Source organism: Bubalus bubalis, chromosome X (assembly GCF_019923935.1).
Source record: "Bubalus bubalis isolate 160015118507 breed Murrah chromosome X, NDDB_SH_1, whole genome shotgun sequence".
NCBI classification, from domain to species: domain Eukaryota; kingdom Metazoa; phylum Chordata; class Mammalia; order Artiodactyla; family Bovidae; genus Bubalus; species Bubalus bubalis.
The window spans coordinates 36,406,484-36,426,849 of record NC_059181.1 but is presented as its reverse complement, the minus strand read 5'-3'; the positions used below and the strand labels follow the sequence as shown (position 1 = coordinate 36,426,849).

The 20,366-nt window shown below is 40.5% G+C and overlaps 1 pseudogene; it reads left to right on the top strand.

The window, feature by feature from the left end:
- LOC102390804 overlaps positions 1-20,145 on the top strand; it is a 63,532-nt pseudogene extending 43,387 nt beyond the window's left edge.
- Positions 20,146-20,366: the final 221 nt, after the last annotated feature.

Below are 20,366 nucleotides of genomic sequence, written 5' to 3'. Positions count from 1 at the left end.
AAAAACCAGAGACATGACTTTACCTACAAAGGTCCATATAGTCAAAGCTATGGATTTTCCAGTAGTCATGTATGGATGTGAGAATTGAACCAAAAAGACTGAGAGTCCTTTGGACAGCAAGCAGATGAAACCAGTTCATCCAAAAGGAAATCAACCCTGGATATTCACTGGAAGGACTGATGCTGAAGCTCCAGTACTTTGGCCTCACATAAAGAGTTGACTCACTGGAAAAGACTCTGATGCTGGGAAAGATGGAAGACAGGAAGAGAAGGGGGTGACAAAGGATGAGATGGTTGGATGGCATCATGGACTCAATGGACATGAACTTGAGCAAACTCTGGGAAATGGTGAAGGACAGGGGACCTGGCATGCTGCAGTCCATGGTGTCACAGAGTCAGACATGACCTAGGAACTGAACAGCATAGTATTTTCCATAGAGGCTGCACAAATTTGCATTCCCACCAATGTTATAGAAGGGTTCCCCTGCCAAGAAGGAGATACTTTTGACAAACAAGAATAACATTAATGGCTGAGAAGGAGGCTATTTCTTTTATTCTGCACTGAGAGATGTAGGAAGAGGTCAGTTCTTGGGCCACCCCTTTCCCAACAACCTTGAACAAAACTCTTAAGAACTCGGCCTTACAAAGGCACCTGAAATTTTCCTTTGATAAGCCAACCCTTACTCCCATATGGCACAGAACTCTGGCTTGATAAGGGTTGGGTCGGGGGGGTCTCTGAAGCTAGCAGGTATGACAGGAGATGAGTTACAATCAGTAACTTGCCTCTGATGGAAACCAAGCTGATCTTTGATTATTCTGACCAAGTTAAAAGAGACCAGATCATTAACTGAACCAATCAGAAGTTTCAGCCACATAGTTAGCAAGGTTTTCCACACTCATGTTTACAAGGAACCTTGTCCCAGAGACGACAGAAAGAGAGGGCATTGTATCTGAGATCCTTGGCTCTTTCTCAAGACTGGGAGATCCTTGAAACACTTCGGTCCATCTACCCTAACACCACCTTAGAGACGGAAGCAAGGGGAAGGGAAGGCTCTCTGAAAGATTAAATATTTTCTTCAAACTCCGATCACCTACAGTTCTGAATGATTCTCAACATTTTTGAATCATACAAAGTTTATACCCAATTGCATATGTAGTGATATTTTTTCTCCATTTAGAAGCTGGTGGGGAAGGGGGTCTTTGAATGACAAAATAAATATTCACATTTTATTGTGTGCTAATTTACTCTGCCACAAGAGTGGGTTTCCATCTATGGAAAGAGTTCCTATTTGCCTCCCTACCAAGTCAGTAAGAAAGAGAGAGAATATTATAGGCTCCTTGTGCTTCTGACATACTTTGTGAATCTGAGTTGATGTGCAAATATCTACTCATCTTGAGACAGAAGAAGAGAAGGAGCTCTAAGCTCCACTTTTAAAATAAAAACTAGTTTTCAATCAGAGTACAGGCTACTGAGTATAAGAAGCTGTGATGCTTGGGGCTGGTGCACTGGGACGACCCAGAGGGATGGAATGGGGAGGGAGGAGAGAGGAGGGAGGAGGTTTCAGGATGGGGAACACATGTATACCTGTGGCGGATTCATTTTGATATTTGGCAAAACTAATACAATTATGTAAAGTTTAAAAAGAAAATAAAATTAAAAAAAAAAAAAAGAAGCTGTGCTTGGGGATGTAAATACAAGTGTTCCGTACAGGTCGTCTTCATCAGTGTGAAGTCTGTCCCCGCTTTTGTTTCCTGTCCAGTCTCTCACACACTAAACCAATCCTCCACCATTGATGTGAGTACTCTGTCTCTGGGTACCACATCCATCAGTCCATCAGCTCCACTCTAGTCTCACCTATGCCTTCCTAGCTTGGACCCCATGAGTAGCTGTGTTAAAGACAAAGGCCACATTTTATGCCCTACATCGACACCCTCCAGAGAAAGACCACCAGGGACCTTACTGTCAATGAAATTAAGTTTACTGTTGCAACAAGGGAAGCTAAATCATGGCGAAGAGTGGGGCATTCCGATAAGGAGTTGGGGGATTATTCGAGGATTTGGGTTCATGCTAACTGATTTTAGGAAGGCTCCAAGAAAGTATATGTCTGTTCTGGAGTCCATGTTGTCAGAAAGCAGGAGTAACTTGAGGATTGTATGTGTGTCAATCGCTCAATTGTGTCTGACTCTTTCAGATCTTCGGTCATGGTAATTACGATGTGTCTAGGTGGTAGGAGGAAAGGAGTGGGGCAAAAGTCATCATTGGGAAAGAAGCAGCAATTACAGATATTAGCTGAAAGAGGGAGATATTTGGTTACTTGTGTTGTATGACTGTATGATTACAGAGTGGGTTTGTTCTTGTTCTATTCAGTCATGGTCATGGGAAATCCTCATCTGATGATGATACTCTGTGATTTCATCTTCAACAGAAGAACACCATGGTTTAGGTAGAAATAACTAGATCAACTATTAATACAAACTATCATCTCTCAGGGCTCTTATTTTGTTTCACACGATGAAACATTTATGCTCTAAACCACTAGTTGGCCTTGCCAATTACCACAGTTTTGCTGTCAAGAATTGATCTGAAGAAAATTATGATCATTTGCTTTGACAATTCACTACAAATTAATGTTTTCTAACCCCAAGTACTCCTTCAATGCTCCCTGACAATTAAAAAACACTTCTTGTTGAATTTCTATTATAATGACCATAGAAGCCATTTCAAACTCTTCATGCACTCCTTGGGGTATAATTTAATCACAGCGTCTTTTACTCTTGATAAATGAATATATTTACAAACTAGTTGAAAGAATAAGACCATGTAATTAGAAAACCCTCTCTCTAATTACCTCCCTTCCTCATTGCCTGTAAGTGTCTCTGTGTATTTTAGTTCTTCTTCTTCTCTATAAAAGAAGAATTCCCACATTCCTGTCAGATCTACTGGAGCTTCTAATTCTATGCCATCTAAGTGCTCATGCAACACTGTTTAAACAGTGATTTAATCTCTGTCCACTATCTTCTTTTTCTTCTTTTATTTTCGTATACTTGTTATATACTGAAAATTTTTGTCCCGCCAAAATTCTTCTCTTGAAGCCAAACCTCCAATATGACTATTTTGAGATAGGGCCTTTTGTGGAAGTAATTAAAATTAAAATAAAGTCATAAAGGTAAGGCCCTAATCTGATGGGATTTGTGTCCTTATAAGAGGGAAAGGAGAAACCAGATAGTTTGCTCTCCATCATCTAAGATACAGTGACAAGGCAGGTGTCTGCAAACAAGAAAGAGAGATCTCACCAGAACCCAGCCATTATGGTACACTGATCTTGAACTTCCAACCTCTAAAACTTGAGAAAATAAATTTTGGCTGTTGAAGCCACCTAGTTTGGGGTATTTTGTTATGGCAGCCAGAATTAATGCACACTCTGTAGCAATTTCCCCTTATAGACATATAGTCTCATCATTCCCCTAACTTGAAACGAGCTAACTTATTCTTCCTTGTGCTCTAGTTTCTTAACAGACTCATTTACTTTCCTTTCCTTCATTTATTTTCTTTCGAAAAATGAAAAAAAAAATCAGAAAATTACAGAGAGAAATAGAACACCTGTGTTTTTACTGTTGGGAATTAATAAGTCCCATGGATGGAGCAGCCTAGTAGGCTGCAGTCCATGGGGTGGTGAAGAGTCGGACACGGCTGAGTGACTTCACTTTCACTTTTCACTTGCATGCATTGGAGAAGGAAATGGCAACCCACTCCAGTGTTCTTGCCTGGAGAATCCCAGGGATGGGGGAGCCTGGTGGGCTGCCGTCTGTGGGGTCGCACAGAGTCGGACATGACTGAAGTGACTTAGCAGCAACAGCAGCATGCTATGTTATAGATTTTTTAAATCAAAAAGTTTACCAAAAATTATCAAAGTATAATTGACACTCTTTTGTCTCAGACACTCCAAGAATTACCCTGGCTGCAGGCCAATATAATGCTGTAAGTCCCAAAATAATAACAGAAAAGCAACTTAAGTTCTTCACTGGAATTTCACTATTTTCTGGTATAATTATTAATACTTTGACTTCTAAGTCACTATAGTATGAAATTCTATTGCTTCCAGATGAGATCTTTAAATCCTAATGACTTTTTGCTTTCACAATGTCTCACAGTGGTACTATCTTTCTAAAGATCAATATCTAAGGCCAAGCCTTATTATTCCATGCAAAAGCTAATCCAATATTTTTTTTATTAGCCTCCAAGGGCTAATTCGAAATAATCTCAATGGGAATTCACATAACTCAAGCTAGCCATTTTAAAACAAATAACTCAACATGAATACATGCTCAACATCACTAATTATCAGGCAAATGTAAATCAAAACCACAATGAGATGTCACATAACACCTTTTAGGATGACTGTACTTTTAAAAAGATACTAAGTATTGGCAACGTTGTAGAGAAACTGGAAGCGTTTTACCACGTTCAGTTCAGTTCACTCACTCAGTCGTGTCCGACTCTCTGCGACCCTGTGAATCGCAGCACTCCAGGCCTCCCTGTCCATCACCATCTCCCGGAATTGACTCAAACTCACGTCCATAGAGTCGGTGATGCCATCCAACCATCTCAGCCTCTGTCATCCCCTTTTCCTACTGCCCCCAATCCCACCCAGCATCAGAGTCTTTTCCAATGAGTCAACTCTTCACATGAGGTGGCCAAAGTACTGGAGTTTCAGCTTTAGCATCATTCCTTCCAAAGAACACCCAGGGCTTATCTCCTTTAGAACGGACTGGTTGGATTTCCTTGCAGTCCAAGGGACTCTCAAGAGTCTTCAACACCACAGTTCAAAAGCATCAATTCTTTGGCATTCAGCTTTCTTCACAGTCCAACTCTCACATCCATACATGACCACTGCAAAAACCATAGCCTTGACTAGATGGACCTTTGTTGGCAAAGTAATGTCTCTGCTTTTCAATATGCTATCTAGGTTGGTCATAACTTTTCTTCCAGGAGTAAGCGTCTTTTAATTTCATGGTGCAGCCACCATCTGCAGTGATTTTGCAGCCCCCCAAAATAAAGTCTGACACTGTTTCCATGTTTCCCCATCTATTTCCCATGAAGTGATGGGACCAGATGCCATGATTTTCGTTTTCTGAATGTTGAGCTTTAAGCCAACTTTTTCACTCTCCTCTTTCACTTTCATCAAGAGGCTTTTTAGTTCCTCTTCACTTTCTGCCATAAACGGTGGTGTCATCTGCATATCTGAGGTTATTCATATTTCTCCCGGCAATCTTGATTCCAGCTTGTGCTTCTTCCAGCCCAGTGTTTCTAAGCCTTTCTCAGTGATCAATGCAAAGAAATAGAGGAAAACAACAGAATGGGAAGGACTAGAGATCTCTTCAAGAAAATTAGAGATACCAAGGGAACATTTCATGCAAAGATGGGCTCGATAAAGGACAGAAATTGTATGGACCTAACAGAAGCAGAAGATATTAAGAAGAGGTGGCAAGAATACACAGAAGAACTGTACAAAAAAGATCTTTACAACCAAGATAATTATGATGGTATGATCACTCACCTAGAGCCAGACATCCTGGAATGTGAAGTCAAGTGGGCCTTAGAAAGCATCACTACGAACAAAGCTAGTAGAGGTGATGGAATTCCAGTTGAGCTATTTCAAATCCTAAAAGATGATGCTGTGAAAGTGCTGCACTCAATATGCCAGCAAATGTGGAAAACTCAGCAGTGGCCACAGGACTGGAAAAGGTCAGTTTGCATTCCAATCCCCAAGAAAGGCAATGCCAAAGAATGCTCAAACTACCGCACAATTGCACTCATCTTACATGCTAGTAAAGTAATGCTCAAAATTCTCCAAGCCGGGCTTCAGCAATATGTGAACCCTGAATTTCCAGATGTTCAAGCTGGTTTTAGAAAAGGCAGAGGATCCAGAGATCAAATGACCAACATCCGCTGGATCATCAAAAAGCAAGAGAGTTCCAGGAAAACATCTATTTCTCCTTTATTGACTATGCCAAAGCCTTTGACTGTGTGGATCACAATAAACTGTGGAAAATTCTTCAAGAGATGGGAATACCAGACCACCTGACCTGCCTCTTGAGAAACCTATATGCACATCAGGAAGCAACAGTTAAGAACTGGACATGGAACAACAGACTGGTTCCAAATAGGAAAAGGAGTACGTCAAGGCTGTATATTGTCACCCTGCTTATTATTTACCATGTTAGTAGGAATATAAAATAGTACAGCAGCAGAAATAGTAAGGATATTCCCCAAAAAATTAAAAACAGAATTAACGTATGGTCTAATAATCCACTTCTTGATATATATCCAAATTAATTGAAATTAGGACCTTGAAGATATACTGAGACTACCATTTTCATTGCAGCCCTATTCACAATAGCCAAGAATGGAAGAAACCTAAGTGTCTATTGATGGATCAATGAGTGGATAAGGAGAATTTGGTATGTTCACAGAATGGAATATCATTCACCTATAAAAAAGAAGGAAAATCTGTGACATGTGACAAGATGGATGAACTTAGAGGACATTATGCTAAGTAAGTAAGCCAGTCACAGCAAAAAATTACTGCATGATTCAACTTCCATGAGGTATATAAAACAGTCAATCTCATATAAACAGCGAATACAATAGTGGTTTCCAAAGGACAGGAGGTGGGGGGGGGAGTGAGTTGTTATTAAATGGCGTAAAGTTCTGTTATACAAAATGAATAAGTTCTAGGAACCTGCTGTACAACATAGCACCTACAGTTAACAACAAGATATTGTACATTTCAAAGTTTAAGAGTAGATTGCATATCAAGTGTTCTTACACACAAAAAAACAAGGAACATAAGAAAATCTTGGAAGTACTGAATATGTCTACCACCTAGATTATGGTATTACCAGGGATGTTTGCATATGTCTACCCTCATCTAAGTATATGCATTAAATATATGCAGTTTTTTGTGTATCGATTGTACCTGAATAAAGCTATTAAAAAAAAACCAAACTGTTTCTCTGGTATAGCTAAGAGTTTACATAGTTACAATAAAAAGGAAAGCAATGGCTGCTTAAATAACTAAGCTATATATTCATTAATAAAATTTAGTAAGGTACTTCTAATAAACATGTTCCATAATACAAATTTCTGCTAAGTGGTGATCTCCTTTGATGTTGAAATTCCATTTTGTGTTTCACAGTAAAGTCTCAAGAACATGAGGTCTCATGCATGATTGGACCCTCACAACAAAGAATTGTTGTTCATTGTTCTGGTTACATACCAATTCCTTTAGGAATTTTCTCCACTGAACCATAATGAATAATAAGCATATTCTCTGTGTTCCTTGGCTCCCACCTATCTCTACCCACTCATTTCCTGTACAAAACCAAAATCATACATCTACACATGGAGTCTAAGTGAACTCCGGGAGTTGGTGATGGACAGGGAGGCCTGGTGTGCTGTGATTCATGGGGTCACAAAGAGTCAGACACGACTGAGCAACTGAACTGAACTGGGAAAATTATTGTTAAAAGTAAAGCAGGACATAGATTTACCCAGTAAATGGTATTAATAGTTGGGGTTTGAATTTTTGTACAGCTTTTCATTTTATAGCAATTGACACCAGGTCTGCAGCCACAATTTTGCTCCGACATTGTCCAGTCCATCCCTGCAAAATGAACTAACCTATGCCTTTAGGTCACAGGGTTGGACACAAATGAAGGAAGCCAAGAGAGACAGAAAACAAGAAATCAGAGGAAACCAGCTGAAAACAAGATAGTGACAACCTCCAGCAAACCTTGAGTTTCACTATATGCTAATACCACCACATTAGCATGCTGAATGACACTTCCACTAGTGGCCATGATCAGAAGTTGCAGACCAAATAAGGACAGAGAAAGGGCGGCATGCCATTTCCAGGAAAAGACCCCCACCTTTTCCCAGAAAATTAATGCATATGCCCCTCCCCCCTTATTATTCTTATGCCTTAAAAATCAAGCTTCTTCCACTATTAGGAAAGAAGTTGATTTGTGAACTAAGTGTGAGCTTCTCCATTCTTTAGCCATTGAACAAACCTTGTACTACATCCATCTCAGCTTCAGTTTCTGTTTTGTTTTTGGATGCACAAACCCAAAGGAAATAGAACGTTCCCTGGTAAGGCAGAGAGTCTCTGCTGGGTTAGGACCCAGGAAGGGGTCCTCATGACCAATATGCTAACACAATCAAGTATGTTGCTTGAAGTCAAATTCATTTCTCAGCTTTCAAAATGCTTAAGTGAACTCTGAAATAACCTGCAGTCTTTTATAAACAGAACCACTGTAAAATATTTTTAAAGATGAGAATAAAAGTATTCTTTTTTCTTTAATTCAGTTGTCCTGTGCTAAGTCGTTTCAGTCATGTTCAAGTCTTTGCGACCCTATGGACCATAGCCCGCCAGGCTCTTCTGTCCATGGAATTCTCCAGGAGAGAATACTGTGGTGGTTTGCCATGCCCTCCTCCAGGGGATCTTTCCAATCCAGGGATGGGACCCAAGTCTCTCCAGAACAAAGCCCGGCAGTAGAAACTTCTGCTCATGAGTGCTTCAGGTTTGCTTTAAGAATATAGTTAAAATGACCAATCCTCACACTTGTGCCAAAATATCTGTATTAACTAAACAAACAGAACAAGTGGTAAGCAGCCTTTGAAAAAGAAAACATTGGAAATTATTCTAGCTCCAGTAAACCAAAATCCATTAAATATATTAATGGAAATATTAAATATATTTCTGTGTAGGCTGGAATTTTTTATAGTTCTATTTTTTCCAGTGTATATAATACTTTTACTATCAGTTTGAATACTCTCCAAAAGAAAACTTACCAATGTGACATAGCAACAGGGAGTGTAAACACAAGCAGAAAAGAATTGGCATGTTGTGCTGAGACTGGATCCATGTTTTCCCAATTATCAGACTATCTTTTACATCCTCAAATTCTTTTTATAAGAAAAATTTTTGAGGACTTCACATTGCTTAGGAGCACAAAAAAGCTGGACTTTGGCGGTGTGTTCAGCCAGTGAAATACAGACCAGAAAAGCATGCTTATACTGGTCTGGTCTTTTTTCTTCCTCCCATTCTTCTCATTTGTTCTTCTGACCCATTCTTCTCTCGTGTCTACTGTGCCTCACATCTCCAGTCAGGCTCCTTAGAAATCTTCCTGTCCCTTCTCCATTATCACTTTTCAATTTAACCAGAGCTCATATTCTGCCCAGCACTTAACCCAAGTTCTTTTTCCTCATCTCCTTGCCTGAACAGCACAGGGATGAGTGATTGCACTCTGGCTGTTGTTCTGTTTTCAATTTTCCAGTTCAGAGAGTTCACAATTCTGCTCCAATCCCTGAGACAGGGAGGCTGGCTGGGGCCCTGCTATGCCCACCGTGGCCTGAGGATCAGCGGTCTTAGACCTCACTTCAGGCTTGCCAAATCAGAATCAACATATCTCCGTTTCTAAAAGATTCCCAAGGCTATCTTGTCTGTACACTAAATATGAGGAGCTCTGGCTAGGTTAGTGGTTCACTGAATTTTTTTTTTCAAGCTTTACTGATATAATTAACATATAACATTGTGTAAGGTTAAGGCGTACAATGTGATAATATACAGGTGTATATTGCAAAATGGTCACTGTAATAAGGTTAGTGCATCCTTCTCCTTACAAAATACCATTTTGTTGCTGTTGTACTGGTGAGAATGTGGAAGCTCTACTCTCAAGCACAGGTGGCTTTGCAGGCCAGTGACGTATGTCATGGCCAGATCTGAGTCCATGAGCATCTGTGGGGCCTTGGCTGTCAGCATGCACTCGTGTGGCCGCAGGGCCTAGCAGAAGAGGAGCACACAGTAGGCGAGGCAAGCCATGGGAGCTGAGGTCAGTGCTGTGCAGTGGCTACCAGTAGGCGCGTGTGGCAGTATAGGCCAGTGAAGGAGTCAGGACCAGATCAGGGTCCACAAGCAGTGGGGGCCTGGGCTGTTAGCACTCACTCATGCAACTGTGGGATCTGGGACTATGGGTGGTTAAACAACAGAAACGTGTTTTCTCATCATTCTGGAGGCTAGAAGTCCAGGATCCAGGCGTCAGCAGGTTTGGTTTCTTCTGAGGCCTCTCTCCTTGGCTTGGAGATGGCTGTTGATAATCACTTAGCTAACTCGATTCCCCCTCCTCCTTTAAGCTTATAATATATCAGATGTTATTTTAAATGCCACACATTTATTATTTAAAAGTTTATCATGTTTTCTAAACCATCTTATGGGCAAAGGAATTAAGTCTTTTCTAAAATTTAATAGAGTTAGAAAATTTATAAAACTGGATCAAGGTGCCTAAACACATACTTAAAGTACTATTTACACTTGGCCTCGTAGCGAACCACTGAAATTTTAATTTTCAATGCTACTTAACTAATATAAATTCATCTCTATTTAATGGCATAGGTCCTGCTGTAATCAAAACCTTTAGTAGAAAAAGAAAATTTCATAGAGAAATACAGCAGAATGCAGTGATATCAGGAATCACTGAGGCCCCGCCCTCAGATCTTAACCTTCAGATCACAAGCACTGAGGAAGTGGAGTCCATGAAAGGAACAGGGAGGCTCTGGGGTGCGCATGGAGAAATCCCTCCCCTCTTCCAAGCCCATATGCTCAAGTCCAGCCCTGTGATAATCTCCTTTATGCCAAATTCTTCCTAAAAACCAGCCTCTATTTTTTTTTTTTTAATTCCAGATTGGAGCATCTATTGTTCCTCAGCAGAACCCACAATACAAACTATTTTTGTTTTAAGGCACTGAGATTTTGAGATTGTTTTATTCCTGGAGCACAATCTGCTGCTGCTAAGTCGCTTCAGTTGTGTCCAACTCTGTGCAACCCCATGGACTGCAGCCTACCAAGCTCCTCCATCCATGGGATTTTCCACAGTACTGGAGTGGGTTGCCACGGCCTTCTACGGGAGCACAATCTAGTGTGACCTAATTCAGTCACTTTCCAGGTACAAAAGATGTATTAATGAAACTAGTGTTCAAGATAAGGCAGGCTGTATTGGAAGTCTAATTGGGGCCATAGATTTCTTGAGTTGGTTCCTTCCTGGTTTGTTGCTTATTTGTTTCCCTGTCTTAAAGTATAATAGGTGTAATTATCACACACATTCATTTGGCCCATCTTTAATAGGACATGTAAAGATTCTGATCTTCCCTCCCAAGGTCACTGCCTTGGATATAGACAGACTGCAAGTCTCTGTGATGACCCCCATAGGGTCATTTCTCCAACAGATTCTCAACAGTCTATGAGAACCTCATCACCCAACTCATTCCAGGCATTCATGGCACAAAATTTTCTGACGAAAGTGACAGTGATTGGCAGACTTGTTTGCAGCTGGGAATAGGGGCCAGGACTAGAAGCACCAAGAGTTTAATGATTCTGCTGATACTGGCCTTTGTGAATAGAAGTTTAATGATTCTGCTGATATTGGCCTTTGTGAATAGAAAGATGTGACAAAAAAGTCCTTTCTACCCTAAAAGTAAAGGACTCCTGCCCTACTGCTTTCCTATTCGAAAATTTTTCCTCCAACTGAAAGTATACTCATCAGGAGTGGAAAGTTGTTATTTTTAAGGAAACATAACAGCCCTTGTTACAATAGCTTTCCAGAAATACATCACAGCAAGGTGTATGGGTTTGTAGAGAGGACTACCTCAACCCAAAGTTGTTTCATGCTCAGCAGTTTCCTGGATATTTATCAATGTGTGGTCTAAATTGGTTTCTGCTCCTGTATGTCTAAGCCTTAGCTTTTCACATTATCTTCTCAACAGTTACATTGTCTCTTTTTCACTATCTTATACTCTGTGCCCCACTATCTTATACTCTGTGCAACACAATACAGAAGAGGCTGCCTTCCTTCCAGTATAACATTAGTGATTCCTTATGCTGCATAGTGGGGGTAGTTGCAGAAATTAAGTTGGGAGATTCATGAGGCACAATTTGTTCGGTACTTGTGTTGTTATGTCTGCTTGTAATCCCCCAAAAGCAATAGGCTCAAAATGATTAAACCATTATATTTCCTCTTAAACAACCCCTCCTGGGGGGATGGGGTGGGAGGGAGACTGAAGAGGGAGGAGATACATACATACATACATATATATATATATATATATATTTATTTATTTATCTCGTTCTGCTGATTTGAGTTATTGTATGGCAGAAACTAACACAACAGTGTAAAGCAACTATACTACAATAAAAAAAAACCCCTTCTTTTGCATTCTGATATGAGTAGTCAATAATTCTTCCCTCCAGGCAAAAGCAGTCTCCAACCATAGCCAACTATGACTCCTTATGCTCCTCTGGGTATATAGAAAGGTCCCTTCATAGAAGCTCTAAAATATCTTCCAGGATCATTCCTCCTTCTTTAAAGGTCAGTCTCCCATGTCAGACTGTGGGACTTTAAAGACTTATGTGCCTCAGTGTCTCCAGATCCCAGGACAGGGACTGTGAACTAATAAACTATCCAGAAATGGCTGGTAAATGAAGAGTTTCTTAGTTCATCTGCAGCTCCCTGTTTCTCCTCCTAGGCATCTTCGCAAACCATAATGTTAATTCTTAAAGTAGACCTCCATTCACAAAACTCTACTGGTTAAAAATGCTCACTGGAACTATATTTTTAACAAGAAAGATGAAGACACCTTAGTCTAATATTCAAAAGCCTTCTTATTCTGCATGAGTTCCTAAATCTTTGTTCCAGAAAACCCACAACAGAGCTCAGCTACACTCTTTGCTTTTTTCCCCTATATCAGTGTCCCACCTGTGCTTTGCTCATGATATTTCATTTACTTCAATCAGTTACCCCCCTTTTCTTCCTCTTTACATTCTGCCTTAGTATTCTACAACATAGTTATTATACTCCTGTGATCCTCAGCCATTCAGCAGGCCATTAGAGCATTCCCAGCACGTCCTAGACATTGTGTGGAGTAGAGGACTTACAGATGTGGAAGATGCCATTGTACCCTGCTGCTTCTGCTGCTGCTAAGTCGCTTCAATGGTGTCCGACTCTGTGCGACCCCATAGACGGCAGCCCACCAGGCTCCCCCATCCCTGGGATTCTCCAGGCAAGAACACTGGAGTGGGTTGCCATTTCCTTCTCCAATGCATGAAAGTGAAAAGTGAAAGTGAAGTTGCTTAGTCGTGTCTGACTCTTTGCGACCCCATGGACTGCAGCCCACCAGGCTCCTCCATCCATGCGATTTTCCATGCAAGAGTACTGGAGTGGGGTGCCATTGCCTTCTCCGCCATTGTACCCTAAAGGAGCCCAATTCTCGGGGACAGACAGATGTGCAAACTTAGAATCCAGTGAAGTGAGGTACTCTGGGAACTCAAGGGATAATGCACCTACCCCAGGCAAGGGAGAACAGTGTTGGGAAATGCACCTTGCAGAGGCTGTAATCTGAGCTGACATTCAAAAACTAACTAGGATTTAGCTAGAAAAAAGAATGAGGTAAGCAGAAGGAGGCGGAGGCAGCAAGCTTCGGAGATTCAAACGCAGATGGTATAATTTAAGCAGTGCATGAAATGCACAACTGCCTACATAGAAACTCACAAAGAATCATGACTCTATCTGTCATGAATATACTACTTATTGACCTATCTTACAGTTATTAAAAGATTATGAGATCTTCATTATTAGACCAGAAAATGAGAACTGAGCATAATTCATCTTTTACACCCCTAACATATTCTTTCAAAATGCCTTCCATTTACACAGTAGATGACTGATAGATGTGTATTGAATGGACAAATAATTTTTAGATGGAACTGCCCTGAACTGTCACGTCAGGAGTACTTTAGGAGAGTCTGAATATTTAGTTAGTGACTTTGCACAGGGACTTCACAGTGTGGTACTCTTAGGGTATCTACCAGAGGAAATCTGGAAAGCTATTTCAATTTCAGGAGAAATAATCAAGGCTCTGATGGTCAGCACGGCATTCTCTGCTGACATTAGGCTATTACATTTGATGTTGCTGGTGTATGCTAGCAAAGTAGATGCAAACTCCCTATCTGATAATGCAACCCTGGCTCAGGCCACCTGTAGCATTTGTGGGGCTTGTGACAAGAGAACAAATAGAGGCTCACGCATCATATATCTGTGTGTTCACAAGTCAAAAATAACATGCAGAAAAGGGTAAGTAAAAGTGTTCTGTGCTCCTAGCTTGACAAGATACCTTGCTCACCTAGAAGAGTGGGTTCTGGTTCTGAACTCTCAGACTGTGGACTTATAGGTTAGAAGGTAGCCGCACAGACAAAGTCTATCACTGGGCTAGAGAGGTCCTTTCTCCTTCACTTCTGCCTGCTCTGCATCTTCCCACCCTGAGAGGGACTGTGCATTCATGTGGACACCACCAAACACAGGTTAAAACCTCATTCACACCTCACTACTGATATCTACCACTTGGTTACCCCTTGGGCCCAGGACTGTACACAAATTAGGCAGGTCTGCACTCAGTATAATGGGCCCAAGAAACCCACACAGCCCTGGAAGGGGACTGAGGGACATTAGAGAAGGGAATTCTGAGACATGAGTACCCAGAGTAGGGGCTGGAAGTGGATTGCTAGTGGTCCCACCGGGAGCCTGGTCAGAGGCTAGGAAGGGGCCTGTGTCATCTGGGCCTTAAGGTAGTATTTCTGCTTCCAAACCATCACCCCCTCAATACACTCTCTCACTCCCATGAAGATATAGTCACCATCATAAATATTTAATAGCTTGATACACACTGTCAGGGAAATTAATGTTTCCTCCTCTGAGAAAGATAAAGTTACTGAAATAAATATAATGAACATGTATAAGGAATCTCAAATCCTTAAAATATACAGTAGAATATTTTGTGAGCAGCTCGGGAATCAAACCATCAAAATAGTGACTATAATCATGTGTGAAACTAATTTCGTATTAATGGTTCAACTAGGAAATAATGAAACAAAGGCTTTCATGCAAACTGATAAGAAACTATGAGAATTATCTATGAAAAGTTGCAACAAAAGTGGCTATAGAAAAAACATCTGGACAGCTGACAACCAGAAACAGTCTCAAGAATAGCTATGGTTTCCTGATGCGGGTGAAAGCAATGGAGTCTCCACCTGATAAGGTAAAATTCTTTGACATAAAGCCTAACTCAACCTTCCTTACACTGGTTTCAAAATGGTCATAAAGTGTAATTTGGGAGACTTTCCACTGAAATCGCCAATAGAGCTGTGAGTTGGTTGTACACCTCTACTAATTTGTAATGGCAGAAAATTGGTCATCCTTTCCAAGGATAACTATGAAGTTATGATTGAGGTTTCACAATACAAGTGAATTTAATGCATTCATTTTTAGAATAATATAACTTTGGAAAAACTTCTTATCTGTGGGTGCCAGTGGAGGAACAAGGGGAAAAAACACTCAATTCAGAGATGAGCCTTGAGTCAGAACTTCAGTACTCATCAGGCAAATGACTTAGGGTAAGTCATTTCAGTTGAATTCCTTGAGAAACAGTGTCTCAACATAAAATAAGAATCATACTCAGTATTATTTTGTGGAGACAAAACTGGGCCACAGGTGCAATGCTCTGTAAACATCAATGTGTGGAAGAAGAGTTATCTAGTAAAATGAATATATTTGTTTCAACTATCTCCCTCTCTTATTTCTGACGTATGTCATATATAAAAGCTATATCCTTCAGGGTTTCCCTGGTGGCTCAGTGGTAAAGAATCTGCCTGGCAATGAAGGAGACATGGGTTTGATCCCTGATCTGGGAAGATCCCACATGCCACGGAGCAACTAAGCCCATGTGCCACAACTATTAAGCCTGGGCTCTAGAGCCCAGGAGCTGCAACTACTGAGCCCACGTGCCACAACTCTTCAAGCCTGCACACCCTAGAGCCTGTGCTCCACAACAAGAGAAGCCACCACAATGAGAAGCCTGTACAACACAACTAGAGAGTGGCCCTCTCTCATCACAGCTAGAGAAAGCCTGCCCAGCAATGAAGACCTAGCACAGCTAAATATATACAAATAAATAAAACTATTTTAAAAAGCTATATCCTTCAACAGCAGGTACATTTCTTTTTCAGCCTCAGTAGCAGCTAATTCCTCAAATTTGAAACATACAGTGCTCTGATTCAGTCATTAAAATGATTCTGAATCAAGGTGCCATCTTGCCAGCTGATGCTTTCATGTTAATAAGCAATTATGATCAATTATGTTATCATCTATTTGATAGTTTGACAACTGAGACTTTCTGTAAGTAAAATAATGATCTCAACTGCGTTTCTGGTCAATTCTGTCATACTGTATAAACGTCATTATATCATTTTAATGAATTTTTATTCTGCAGAAAATTAAAGTACACATGACTAAGATAAAATAACAAAAGTTAGGCAAAAGGTTTATATTCTTCATTGTGCATGTCCTGAGGGGGAAAAGAGCAATTTCATATTGGTAAACATATTCCAGAAGCATAAATAAAGCACTTAATGAAGCAGAGGTTGTTCAAAAACAAGGAGAAATATAGTCAATACTCAACATCAAGAAAAGCCATAAACAAACCCTGAGCTGATTATGGAGATGAACTGAGACAAAGATCTGAAGGAGTTAATGAAGAGTCAGAATTCAGAAAGAGACCTGTGATTTTGACATTAAACAACTACATTATTAACTGGTGTGACATTCATGATTACTGTGTGTTTACGAGCCTAGCTCCAGGAACATTTGTGGCACAAATAAGGCCGTTCTTTGGAATCTACTGCTTCTCCTTAACAAACTTACATGTGTTTGTGCCACTCTTCAAATTCCCCGTGCTCTTATCTATGATTCTGAATTCTGGGGTAGCTTAATGTCTTAAGCTATGACCTATAACTGTCTTTTTCCCATCTCCTTTTTTGAGAACCATGTAACTGTGTATAACAAAAATTTTGGTTTTTTTACACAAACACATACAGTGACAGAGATCCATACCCTACAGTCCTAAAAACCTCCACTTCATGGACAATCCTGCCCCATATATACCCCATTAACCTGCCCTCTAATCTGTGTATTCTTGAGTTTGCATCTCTAAAAGAAACTTTAAAAATCAACAGTTATGACACTATTTCCAAACCTAAAATAAGCTTATGTCACCATATGTCCAACTGGTGTTCAAAATTACTATTGTTTCAGATATCATCATTGTTTGTACATCTTGTTTAATAAATATCTAAGTGTTACTCATGCTCTTTTAATCTAGGTGTTTCTCCTTCACCCTTTCACTCCACTTTCCCAACCATTTAATAATAAAAGAGCTGAGTACTTATTAAATGCCAAATCCTGTGGAAACCCATACATGCATGTCTTCTAATTCTTACAAGGGCATTGCAGGTTGAACACTGATGCCCTCATTCTCTCTTGCCAAGCACCAAGCTTCAAACATAGGAGCTTCTGACTACAAATTTGGCATTCTTTCCACTCTACTATGATCCAATTTCACTTTAAAGGCATACAACTGTATCAGTGTTCCCATATCTTTACTACTTGATGCCCCTGCCATGCAATTTTCTATGTGTCATGCTTTTCTGCAAAAAAGGGAGGAAGGGCAATCATTTCTTAAGATACAGTAATCCCTGAAATGGCCTTTAAGGAGAATTTATACATGGAACAGTACTCACCAACAACCACTATGAATTACAAAATAAGTCAAGGCAAAATCACCTTTTTCATTTTGACAGGAATCTTCCTTACTAGACTGACAGAGGTAGAGAAGAACAAAGAAAGATAGTCTATCAAACTCTTTAAGAGGCTTTATAAAATCCCCCAAAGTATCTTTGGGTAAGAGATGGAAAATGAGGGTCTCATGTAGGTAAAATAACCTACATTCAGAGAATCAAGACTGATTAAGACTAAAATAATCTTCAAGAGATCAATACTGAATGTAAAGACAGTTCCAAATCCAAAACCCAAAGTGAAATATGTTTGCACTTATCCATACCTCCTTTAATTTCTTTCATTAATGTCTTAGAGTTTAAATTGTTTAAATCTTTTACCTCCTTAATTAAATTGATTACTTGGTATTTCATATTCTTTTGGATGCAATTATAAATGGAATTTTTTTCTCTTTCAGATACTTCAATATTTGTGTGTAGAAACATATTTACATACCACATCACACTGGTCAGAATGGCCATCATCAAAATGTCTACAAATAATAAATGTTGAGAGGGTGTGGAGAAAAGGGAACCCTCCTACATTGTTGGTGGCAACGTCAATTGGTGCAGCCACAATGGAGAACAGTATGGAGGTTCCTTAAAGTTAACTAAAACTAGAGCTACCATATGATCCAGCAATCCCACTTCTGGGCATACATCCAAAGAATGTGCAGGGCAAGAATAGAGACTCAGATGTAGAGAATGAACTTGTGGACCCAGTGGGGGAAGGAGAGGGTGGGAAGAATCGAGAGAGTAGCACTGACATATACACACTACCATGTGTAAAAAGAGCTAGGGGGAAGCTGCTGTACAGCACAGGGAGCTCAGCTTGGTGCTCTGTGATGACCTAGAGGGGTGGGATAGGGAAAGGGTGGGAGGGAGGCTCAAGAAGAAGCGGATATATGTATACATGTAGCTGATTCACATTGCTGTACAGCAGAAACTAATATAACATTGTAAAGCAATTATACTTCAATTAAAAAATAAATTTTAAATGTTTAAAAAAAGGATATATGCAACCTAATGTTCATAGCAATAATATTTACAATAGCCAAGACATGGAATCAACTTAAATGTCCATCAACAGAGGAATGGATAAACAAGATATGGTACATATTAATATACACAGTGGAATATTACTCAGCTATTAAAAAGAACGAAATAATGCCATTTGCAGCAACATGGGTGGACCTAGATATTGTCATACCTAGTGCAGTCAAACAGATAAAGACAAATATCATATGATATCATTTATATTTGGAAACAAAAATTGATAAGATGAACTTATATACAAAACAGAAACAGACTCAACAAACATAGAAAGCAAACTTAACCAACAGAGAAAGGGGAATGAGCAATAAATTGGGAATTTGAGATTATTAGATACACACTACTAAATATAAAATAGATAAACAACAAGAACCTATTGTATAGCACCGAGAACTATATCCAATACTTTGTAACAAACTACAATGGAAAATAATTCAGTATAACTGAGTCACCTTGCTCCTCCAAAAACCTTATCCCCAGGCTGCAAACTATCCATAAGAATTATCTGAACATGAACAAGTACAAAGTGATGTACAAGGGGCCAGGGTCCGGGGTTGAGTACAGTGCAGAGGCCCTGCTTTGCTACCTCTGGAACCACGTGAACATTTCAATGATAGAGACCACAGATTTTCCCTTCAACTCCTCTGATTGGGAGGGTTACCTGCCTCAGGAGGACATTAGGACCAAGGCCGTGGGGCAGGTGTGCTATTGTCTCTCCAGCAGGATCTCTGAAGTCCTCCCGGCTAGGTTGAGAAAGAGATGATCATGATGCAGTCCAGAGGTTTAATGGGGCACCCACAGTCAAATTCCAACAAGACGTGGGCACGAAAACCACCATTCGTCTGGTAAACTCTCAGTTGGTCACCACAGAAGCGGGCTTCCTGAAAGACAGTTTGTACAATGAAGGAATCCTAATTGTGTGGGACCCATCTGTTTACCATTTAGATATCCCAAAGTGGTACAGGAATCCAGACTACAGTTTCTTCAATAACTTCAAGAGCTATCGTAAGCTGCATCCTGATCAGCCCTTTTACATCCTCAAGCCCCAGATGCCTTGGGAGCTGTGGGACATCATTCAAGAAATCTCCTTAGAGCAGATCCAGCTAAACCCCCCATCCTCTGGGATGCTCGGCATTGTCATTATGATGTCACTGTGTGACCAGGTGGATATTTATGAGTTCCTCCCATCCAAGCGCAAGACTGACATATGCAACTACTATCAGAGGTATTTCGACAGTGCCTGCACAATGGGCACCTACCACCCACTCCTCTTTGAGAAGAACATGGTGAAGCACCTCAACCTCGGCACAGACGAGGACATCTACCTGCTTGGAAAAGCCACGCTGCACAGCTTCCGGACAATTCTCTGTGGAGCATAAGCTCCCCAGCCGGGCCCCCTCACCCTTCCCCATTGGCATTTTACAGCTGGTCTTCTGGACACCCCGGGCCTGGGAAGGAAGACTGTGTGCCTGAATAATCACAGCCCACACTCCAGGCAGCAAGAGCCCTGGGGCTTCAGAAACTCAAGGGCAGGGCCCCCAGCCCAGCCTGCCCTGTTGTCACAGGAGTGTGTGAACCCAGAGCCTCCTGTCTCACTCAT